Source organism: Python bivittatus, unplaced genomic scaffold (assembly GCF_059951505.1).
Source record: "Python bivittatus isolate LINGU-HERP-01145 unplaced genomic scaffold, Pbiv_v1 ctg000350_np1212, whole genome shotgun sequence".
Taxonomy (NCBI): domain Eukaryota; kingdom Metazoa; phylum Chordata; class Lepidosauria; order Squamata; family Pythonidae; genus Python; species Python bivittatus.
The window spans coordinates 36,591,303-36,600,883 of record NW_028277074.1 but is presented as its reverse complement, the minus strand read 5'-3'; the positions used below and the strand labels follow the sequence as shown (position 1 = coordinate 36,600,883).

Genomic DNA, 9,581 nt, shown 5'->3' with positions numbered 1-9,581 from the left:
TTAAGACATGAATGCAATATCACACATTAACTGGTATTGAGGGGCATGTCTCAGATATTAAAGGTTACACATAGGCATCTTGATAAGTCGCTATTGACAACCTTAATCTGTCTAATCCTTTTCAAACTTGTCCTCCTCAACAGCCTTTATTACTTCTTATCTCTAATTCTATTGTTCAATTATGGTCTGTGTTAAAATCTATTTACTGAATATAGATTCATGGAAAGTTCCCAGATTCTAGTGTTCAGAGACGGGGGAAAAAAACTTTTCCTTATCCACATGCTTAATTTTATGTCTTCCTGCCATGTCCTTTTTAAAATTTCATTTGTTCTGTTTCCTTTCTCTCTGCTAAAAAGGCCCCAAACTGGCAGCTTTTTCTAACAGGGAAATCGTTACAGCCTCTTGATCAGATTGACTGTGCTTTTATCAACTCTGCAATGTCCTTTTTGATATGGAAACTTGGTTATAGTTCATTCATTGCTGAAATACAGTCTGAACTAGGGACTTCCTCTTTCCATCTTTCTGTCATTTCCTTTCATATAGAAGTGCTATGTTTCTTTGTTTAAAAAGCTGGTTCATGTATCTGCTCACTGGCTCACTGGCCAGCACTTTTGAGATTGTTTAACTGCTATAGAAGGATTATCTAGAAGGATATCAAGACTTAAAAGCCTACCAAGAACTATTCTGCATTAGTAAGGGAACCATTTTCTTATGATAAATGTACAAAATAATGTTTTTCTGGAAGATTGATTGCCCTATTCTACCTCTTACTGCAAGTGCTCTATCACAGAGATGAGGCCTTTCTGCACTTGTGTTTAAGTCACCGTGGACAGATGGTCCATCACACTACTTTCTAGTATGCAAACTCTGTCTAAAATCAAAACAGTACCCCTCATATCTACAATACAAGAGTTCCCAGATTCATTCCCTTGCATCTCAAGGCAGAGCTGGAATCAATGCTGTCTGACTTCTGGAGTAATGTTGTCAATGATTTTATTCACACATTATAAATGCCATATTTTATTAAATCATGGCAAGCTGGATTTGCATATAATGCCAAACTAAAATTCAGCAAGCAAGAATTCTAAGCTAAATGGACCAAATTATCTGACTCAGTAGAAAGTCTACATGTGGCTATGTAACATGTGTAGAATGTTTAAAATAAAAAAGGATATATAGATATAGATATATAGCAAGCCTGCATACCTAATGCTGTTGATCTACCAAAGGTACATAAGTTGCTTTGGTGGATATAATGTACAAGTATATACCTACTTATATCTCTTATCCCACAAGAGTTACAAAGTATGTTTGTATACTACAAAGGAAGCTTCAATGAACTTATTGGGACTTCGGAGTATTCATACTTAGGAATAGTAATGTGTGTGATTTACAGATGTATTCCTGTAAGCATAACATATAGAAGTAGTTTTCACACCATACAGAAATGGTCTGTGCTCATATTGTGCCTCCTTGAATGTTTGCATTCAGGTCAAACTTCACATGGGGAGACTGTGCAAGGATGCAATTGGTTACCTATATCATACTTTAGCAATATTTTCTGAAGGCATGGAAATAAGAAAATAATATACTGTAAGAAATAAAATGGGCTAGAGCAAACAAGAAAAGTTTCTGATTAAGTGTTGCAGAAGTGTCTGAGGTTTTCTGTTTTTATTCACTTGACTGTAACTCTGTTAAGAATTGCAGTAGTATTGTACTGTATTTTTTAATGTCAAAACTTTCTCATGTGAAGTCATGATCTTGGAGCATAGATGAACCAGGAGGATACATCAGTATTCCATTGATTATTTATGAACTAGAATGTAGGCAAATGTTTTGGACTCATCTACCCAAGGCAGCATGACAAGTAGCAATAGAATACAGGAGTTCTTATCCAAAATATATGGGCACCAGGTTGCTTACCAATACATGAGAGCAACTGTGTGATCCCATTAACTAATATGGCTACAACCAGAAGATTGTTTCATATCAGAGGCTTTAGTATGAATTAATCAGGCCAAAGGGACCTGGTAATACTGACATATTTTCCTGACTTGTATGTCAATTAAACCGCTATACGATAATGTTTGCTTATTTGGAACCAAACTTTACTGAGTTCCATGAACTTACTTTCAAGTAAACATATTCAGGGCTTGCTGAATAAAAATAGTAACATTTATGTACGATTGTACATATATATTTCTATGTTTAATTGAATTTCAGTGAAATTTGCTTCCAAGATCTTATATACATGATAGTGTATGTTCTTTTTAATTTTGAATGTAATTACTTGATACATTTTTGTGCCTTTTCGCCCACACAAGTTTATTTAAGCATAAATTCTCTGCTCAAACTGATCAAGTGACTCTTTTCTTTCTTTCTGCGCAGCTAATAGGGAGTGCTTGGTAGCACAGGGATGTGTCACAGTAATGCAGAGAGCTGTAATGATGTCAGCTTGTTATTTACTTTCCAAATCTGAATGACTGAGCAAGGCGAAAGGAGAATCAATCAGCCACAATGTGACCCTGCAGGCGGAAAAAACACAGCACTCTCACCAGTAAGAGGTTGGGGGATGGGAGGCACATGTAACCAGGGTAATGTTGCATCATGTATTTGCGCTGCTTTTTGTACTGCTTCCTTTTTCTTTTTCTGTGGATTGAATGTTGTAATTCAGAATGAAGCTCTGCCAGCCTAGAGAAAAATAAGAAAAGGAGGATTAATTCAAGACAAAAGAACATTGAGATCTATTTCTAAGGCTAAGTGTAATAAAACCTATTCTGCTGAATAACAGTTATAGAGATGGTGTAAATCCATATTTTAATGCATTATAATTATTGCATAGCAGCACTGGTTTTCATAAAGTATACAGGGTATATAAATATTATGGGCTGTGCCCCCTTTTTTACTAGATGAATTTCCAACTATAAAATATCGAATCTGGAAAAGCATTAATTGTCTTCTGATGACCATTATTAGGTTACATTTTATTTGACACAAAATTAATTCTGGACTTTCAGGTTCAGCTCAGAGGAAATAACCTTTTAGAAATGGGATATAATTAAAAACAGAAGATTGTTCATAGGAATTCAGCTGCTTAAAAAAGCAGTCTTAAACAATATGTTATACCTGCACACATACACACCATCAAATAGTGTGTGTATTAGTTACATGTATTCCTATTCATCTAAGAAAAACCTGATAATATTTTAGTAATACAGACATAATATAAATCAGCATTATTACTGCCTCCATCCTATGCTACACCTTCCTATATGAAAAGAGAGAGTGAAAATATGGTTGATAAGTAAAAATAGGTCCAAGAGATTGTGTGATGAAGTAAAAGTAGGTTTTTCTACCCTTAGATCCATTTTTGCTGACTCCACAGGGTTAACAATTCGTTTGAACGCAGAATGGGTGGGTGGGGTGGGCAAGAGTTCCTTTTTACTGGAACAAAACAACATTTCAATTACCCCTGAAAGTGACTAAGGAGTTATTTCAGGACACCACAATTGGAGGAGAAATTAATTTGATGGTCAGGGTAGGTGTTGATGTTTTTATTTGCTGCAAATCATAAAGGCAGAGCTGCTGATCAACCAACCAACCAACCCTGCCCCCCGCCCCCCCCCGGGTTTCTTCCTTTAAGATCAATATGCTGATTTCCACCACCAACCCCGGAGACCACTTAGCCAGCCAGGTTCTGCCAGCCTTTGCCTGCTTCGTTCTCTCGTGGAGTTGCAGCAGGGAGAGGCTGTCCCTTGACTTCCACATGCACTTCGCTCTCGAGCACGCTAACTGCCAATGAAGTAATGAGCGTGAGCAGGAGCAGCGCCTCCTGACCGCCATTCTGCACCCCAAAACTTTCCGTTTTCCTGCCCGCCACTCTCTCGGACTTCCTTTTGATCCCCTCCGCCACCAGAGTGGATGTGGTGGTGGAGGTAGAGAAGGAGAAGGAGAAGGAGGAGGAGGAGGAGGAGGGGGGGAGAGAAGAGCGTGCGAGGGCTGCTCGAGATTTACAATCTGCCTTCACGCTCTTGGGACCTCAGGTTTGAAAAGAAGAGTTCCACCATGGGCTGCAAGTGAAAGGAACTTGGGTTACTCGGTGCTTTGGCAGAAGTTGAGACTTTCTTCGGGGGCTTCCCGGAGGGCGAGCTGTGCCTTTCTACGCGCGGAGGGAGGTGAGTTTTTCCGGCCGGCCGGCCTTTCGGGGACTCCCTGAGAGAAACTGACAAATGCAGGTTGGCGGCGCCGAGAATACCTTGGGAGTGCCATATTTTCCAGCGCGATTTCAACTTCCTCATGTCCCCCCTGCCGCACTTGATGTGCGGCTTACTATTGTTTATACGGGTGGACGTTTGCGCCTCACGTTTCGGTGGCTTTCGAGTTGGGTTGGCCCTAGGATTCCCCCGCTCCCCCTTCTTTCCCAGCTTCATGGGCTACGTTTCCCTGTGGCAACCCCCGAGCCCCTGAAGTGGGTCGGGAAAAGTCTTTGGGCCCTGCTTTGTTTGAAAGGAGAGCCTTGAGGGGGTGGCCACTTGCCCTCTCGGACCCCTATTTCTACTGGAGGGGGGGTCAGGTTGATACTTATTTCGTTACCTCGGATTTAAGCAGTATGGCTGCAGAGTGGGGGAAGGGAAGGGAGCTCTCGCGCTTTTCTGGCCGTTTGCCTTGGCTAATGCTGAGGGAGGGGGGCTGCGGCCAAAGGGGTTGCTGAACTTGGACCCGGGGGACGGGGGGTGTCTTTTAAGTTGAAATGAGGGGTGGGGGAGGGGACGTGAGCGCGGAAAATGTTGTCGCGTTTGTGTAACCCCGGCGTGGGGGGAAGGGAGTCCCCTCCTTCTCTGGGCTGCTTGAATCCGTCTGTCTCTGGAGGCCGTTCCTGAAGTTTTCCAGGGGCGATTTGGCTAAGAAGCTCTTGGGTGCTTCCTACGTGAAGGGCGACGTTTTACAACAGGCGCTCGCAGGCTTTTCAGGCTACAGCCTTAAGACCTGTTGCATGCTAGTTCAGAAAGATGGAGAGCCCTCTTTATTAGGACCTAACTGGGTCACCCCTGCAAATAACTCTTCCGCACATTGGCTTTGTCTTTTTTCTCTTCCATTTCCCCATCCCGTGTTTTGTTTTGTTCCAGTGTCATTATGGTCAGCCTACTTATTTTAATTTGAGTTGGGTATGGGAGAGTGCACATTATTCTTGCCTCTGTGGACCCTTGGCCTACTTATTTACATGCTGGTTACTCATAGAAACAAAAATAATCAGCACCTCTCCCCCACTTTCTGCCAAGCTTTCCTTGAGCTTAGCTTTAAAGCTTTATCAGGTAGCCCTTATATAGTTTAATATGTGTGCACGTGTGTGATCTAAAAGCTACTTTTACAAGGTATATTTGCATAGACATTGATTGTACATAAGCTTTATAAAGAAGGGCTTTTGGTATCAGATACTTAGGAAACTAAATACTAAGTGTGAATGAGCAGGGTTCAGTATGGAAGTTTTAGTTTGATACTTTTCATGATTGTTTTTCCCAAAGGAATAATAGGAGTAAAATGCTTTCAGAGCTGTCTCTGTGCTAGATTCAATATTATAGCTTTTTACTTTGATTACTTATTAGTTGATCTTAAACCAGACCTTTTTGCAGAGCAGAGACAAAGTTAATGCAAAAAACCGTTGTTGCTATATCTCTGCAAGGTAGATGTACTTCTTTTTTAGGCCAGTTGTAAATAATTAATGGGGTGTCACATTTTTAAAAACTGAATTATAATCCCAACTTTTTGCCATCCCACGTGGTATGAGGCCTTGTGCAGGAAGCTTGTTTATGAAGTCCAGGAATATAATTAGAGTTTACTTATTTGGTTACTTTTTCCAAAACAGCAAGTCTACTTCTACTTTGTTTACATGTTTGGTGATTCCCAATGGCCTTCTAGGCTCAGCTGCTTGCTGATTATTTTGGGTCACTGCTACTCCTTGATGTGAATGATTGATCAAACTCCATCCAGTCAAACTATCATCATACTGTTTATATAGGCTCATATCCTGAAGAAGCAATACTTTAATTCATTTTAAAGTACAATGTAATGTGTACAAATGTAAATGTAAAATGTACATTTTACATTTGAATTAGTACAATTAAGAGGCTGACATGTTGCTGTGGGCAGTTTATAGTTGATAAGGAATTTTTGTTCATTTCAAAGTACTATGGTATTAAATAAGTACTTAACATTAAACAGTATCATAAATATGTTACTTAACTTCCAACATAACTCTTACTCAGATAAATACATCCTCCTGTAAAAGTTTGTAACCATAAATCACTTCCAGAGAATCTCCAAAGCAGTACGAGTATTCTAACAAAACAGATTTTTTGTCCCCATTAAGAACCAACTAGTTTATTATGACATAAGATTTAAAAAAAAATAACCTGAAAAAGTGGACTGTTGTCTGTGAAAACTTATGTATAACCTTATGCATTCTTAGTCTTAAAATGACACAAGTTTTATTTTTAAACCAGAGAATAAGTTCCATTCAACCTAATAGAAATTGCTTTCAAGAGAACATCCATTAGATTGTGCTGCATGTGAATTGGATACATTATCTCAAGATAGTGTGTGTGTGTGTGTGTGTGTGTGCACGCTGCTTTTTGATGAGTGGCAATTCTGCTAAGCTACTGATTCTGTAAGAAAATTGAAATAAGTCTTAACTGAATATTTACAGTGCTGAATCTTTTTTGACTATGTGCAATATTGTAATATAGGTTTATATAAAGTATTTGTTTAAATTAAAATAATTTGGAGAGTGAGCTTTACCATAACACTAGATTACTGCTCTATGGTTAATCTTCAAAGCTACTTGTCTGTTTTTGGAAAGTAACTGAAATATATATATATATATATATATATATATATATATATATTGCAAAAATCTGAAATGCCTCTATCAGTATGGAAAAAGACTGTAGTTACTCTTTTTATGTTCTGTATTCCGTCATTCTTTTGATGTATCTTTATAGGAGAAGTGGTAGAACATGGCATTGGCAGTTAGACTGCCACCTGTTCAAGTTTAATACTGATGTTATTAAGGAATGTTATGTTTATTAAGACTTATGGATATCTGCATTTCATTTAGCATTTGGATCCATGTTTATCCGTATGATTCTTGTATTTAGTATCAAATATGGTATATATATATGCAAGAACTTGCCCATTAAAATATATTTGTTTAATAAAATACTAAGTATTGGTTGTACAGTTTCACTTTTGTGGACAGAAATTTTATTTAAATCTGTGGGAGACTTCCAATCCAGCATAGCATCTCTACTAGTGGAACAGAGAAAAGTGGAAACTTTTATTAATGCAAAGGCTCCCCATCTCTAAAAAAGAAATGTGCCCAGAATATTGTGGGACACTGTTAATAACATGAAAATGATACTGGAGCTTCAGAATGAAAACAAGAGCTGTACTAGAAATCATGAGTTCTAGTCCATCCTTAGACATGGAAGTCAGCTGGCTGATATTGGGCCAGTTGCTCTACCTCAGCTCAACCTTACCTCAAATGGTGGTTATCATGGAGAAAATAGGTGGAAGGATGACTGTATATGCCACCTTGAGTTGAACAAAAAGAGGTGGTATATAAATTAAAAATGAATACAACAAAATAAAAATGGTTCCCCCAACTTCTGGATAGAGCATCTTAAATGAACTCTGCTTGACAAATGTCCCTACAGGAAGAAGGGAATTCTGGATCCAAACTATTTTATTTGATGGAACAGAGAAGGGCTGATCTGGGTCCACAAAAGCATAGTTTGTGTATTTCAATTTTTCTTCATATTGCATTATTTATTACTCTTAGGATAGGGTTGAGAAATATTCCCAGTTTTCCTGAACTGCTACTTCCTTTCTGTAAAAAAAATTTATATTGAGTTTTCTTTATATATAAAAACAGCATCTTGTGAAGGAAATACTTGATAAACGAAATAATTCAGATTCTACAACTGCAGTTTGTCTTCTTGTTTCACAACCAAGTGATCAGTACAGTCAAGAACAATGTGAATAGGTCTCTGTATTATGTACTAGAGTTTGTTTTATGTGAACTCTCCTAAGGCTGCCTTCATTCTGATTGAGATAGTGAGATACCTGACATGTTACATGAGAGCTGGCTTAGCTTCCAATTAGCTTCTGAGAAAATTCAGCGCTCTAATTTTTAACGTCTAAAGTGCTTTTCAATAATGATAAAATGTTAAGAGAGATCTCTCTGCATTAAGATCTGATAAAAATATTTTCTGACTGCATTTAATTCTGTGTTTCATCTGTGGACTGATGGAAACTCAAACATTTTTTTTGAGATCCTGATATTAATAGCAGCTTGCTCACAGCTAAGATTTTGGGGCTTTGGCGTAACATTTATTTTGGTTTTGCTGATGATTAAAGGAAAGAGGAGGTGATTGTTTTTTACATCTAGTAATAATGTTACTTTGGTAGTTTTATTCTGTACTTGGATGTTTTCATTGTTTATCTTGTTTTATATGATTAAGTTTGATAATACATTATAGTTGAATAGTGGTATTTGAGCAGGAACTGATCAATTTGGCAATGATACCCTGACCTGAAAAATATTACCAGTCTGTCTTCTAAACATGAAACAGTATATTACCAGCCAATTTCTATTTCCAAAGCAAATTTCTGTGATTCAAGTTAATCTTCAGGGAACAATTCAGGGTAAAAAGGTGGCTGGAGAAACTATGCTTAACCCTTTTTTCACCCTTTACATTGTCATTGGTGAGTCCTCTGGGAGATTTTTTTTTTCTGCTTTCCAGGTTCTGGCCAATCTCTAGAAGATGTTGCTTAATAATGTTTTTTCTCCTTTGGTCTATATATAGGATTCTTTTTTTTTTTTTTAATATGAAAGGGGAAAAAAACCCCAGCATCTTCCATGGCCACTGTAGCAAATCATGTTTGTCCGTTGTCTATAAGACTTTTATTTTGTCATCTATTATATAGATGATATTCCTGAAATTATGTCATCTTTCTTTGGGGATATTCATATATCAAAGGGACTTCTATAAAGGATATAGGTTAAGCTGTTTGGTATATGCTATCTTTTTAGTCCATCATGGCAACTGCTGTCTAATAAATTAAAACTGAGAACAAAACACATGCTTAGTCCACTAATTTATTTATCAGATTTATATTCTGCGTTTAAGAGCTTAAGAACTTAAGGCATATACAACACACCTTCCTCTATATTTTCCCCCATAACAACAGCCCCATGAAATAGATTGAGTAGAGAGAGAGGGACTGGCCCAGAGTCACCCAGTGAGCTTCTGTGATTGAGGATGGACTTAAACCTCTATACTGGCTTTCAAGTCCAGAGCACACAGTATTTCTAGGCAATCTCCTATCCAGAAACTAACCAGATATGATTTTGCTTAGTGTCTGAGATCCAGCACTTTCAGAGTAGTATTCTAAGTAACCTTCATACTGCCTCACTTTATTCCATAGAATCATAAGGTTGGAAGGTCCCTTGAAGATCTTCAACCTTGTACCCAGGGTTGGAATCCTCATATCATCCCAGACAAATGGTATGAGATGAACTT

The 9,581-nt window shown here is 38.0% G+C and overlaps 1 protein-coding gene across 5 annotated transcripts in view; it reads left to right on the top strand.

The window, feature by feature from the left end:
* The first annotated feature begins 2,538 nt into the window (after positions 1 to 2,538).
* TBL1X (transducin beta like 1 X-linked) overlaps positions 2,539 to 9,581 on the top strand; it is a 130,952-nt gene continuing 123,909 nt past the window's right edge. The window contains exons 1-2 of one of the 5 annotated variants that reach the window (XM_088144946.1): positions 2,539 to 2,557; positions 4,044 to 4,175. The gene's annotated coding sequence lies outside the window, so the exon portion shown is untranslated. Of the gene's footprint in view, positions 2,558 to 3,519; positions 3,539 to 3,707; positions 4,176 to 9,581 lie in introns of those variants that run through there. The other 4 variants (XM_088144947.1, XM_088144949.1, XM_088144948.1 and 1 more) reach the window with 4 other exon arrangements.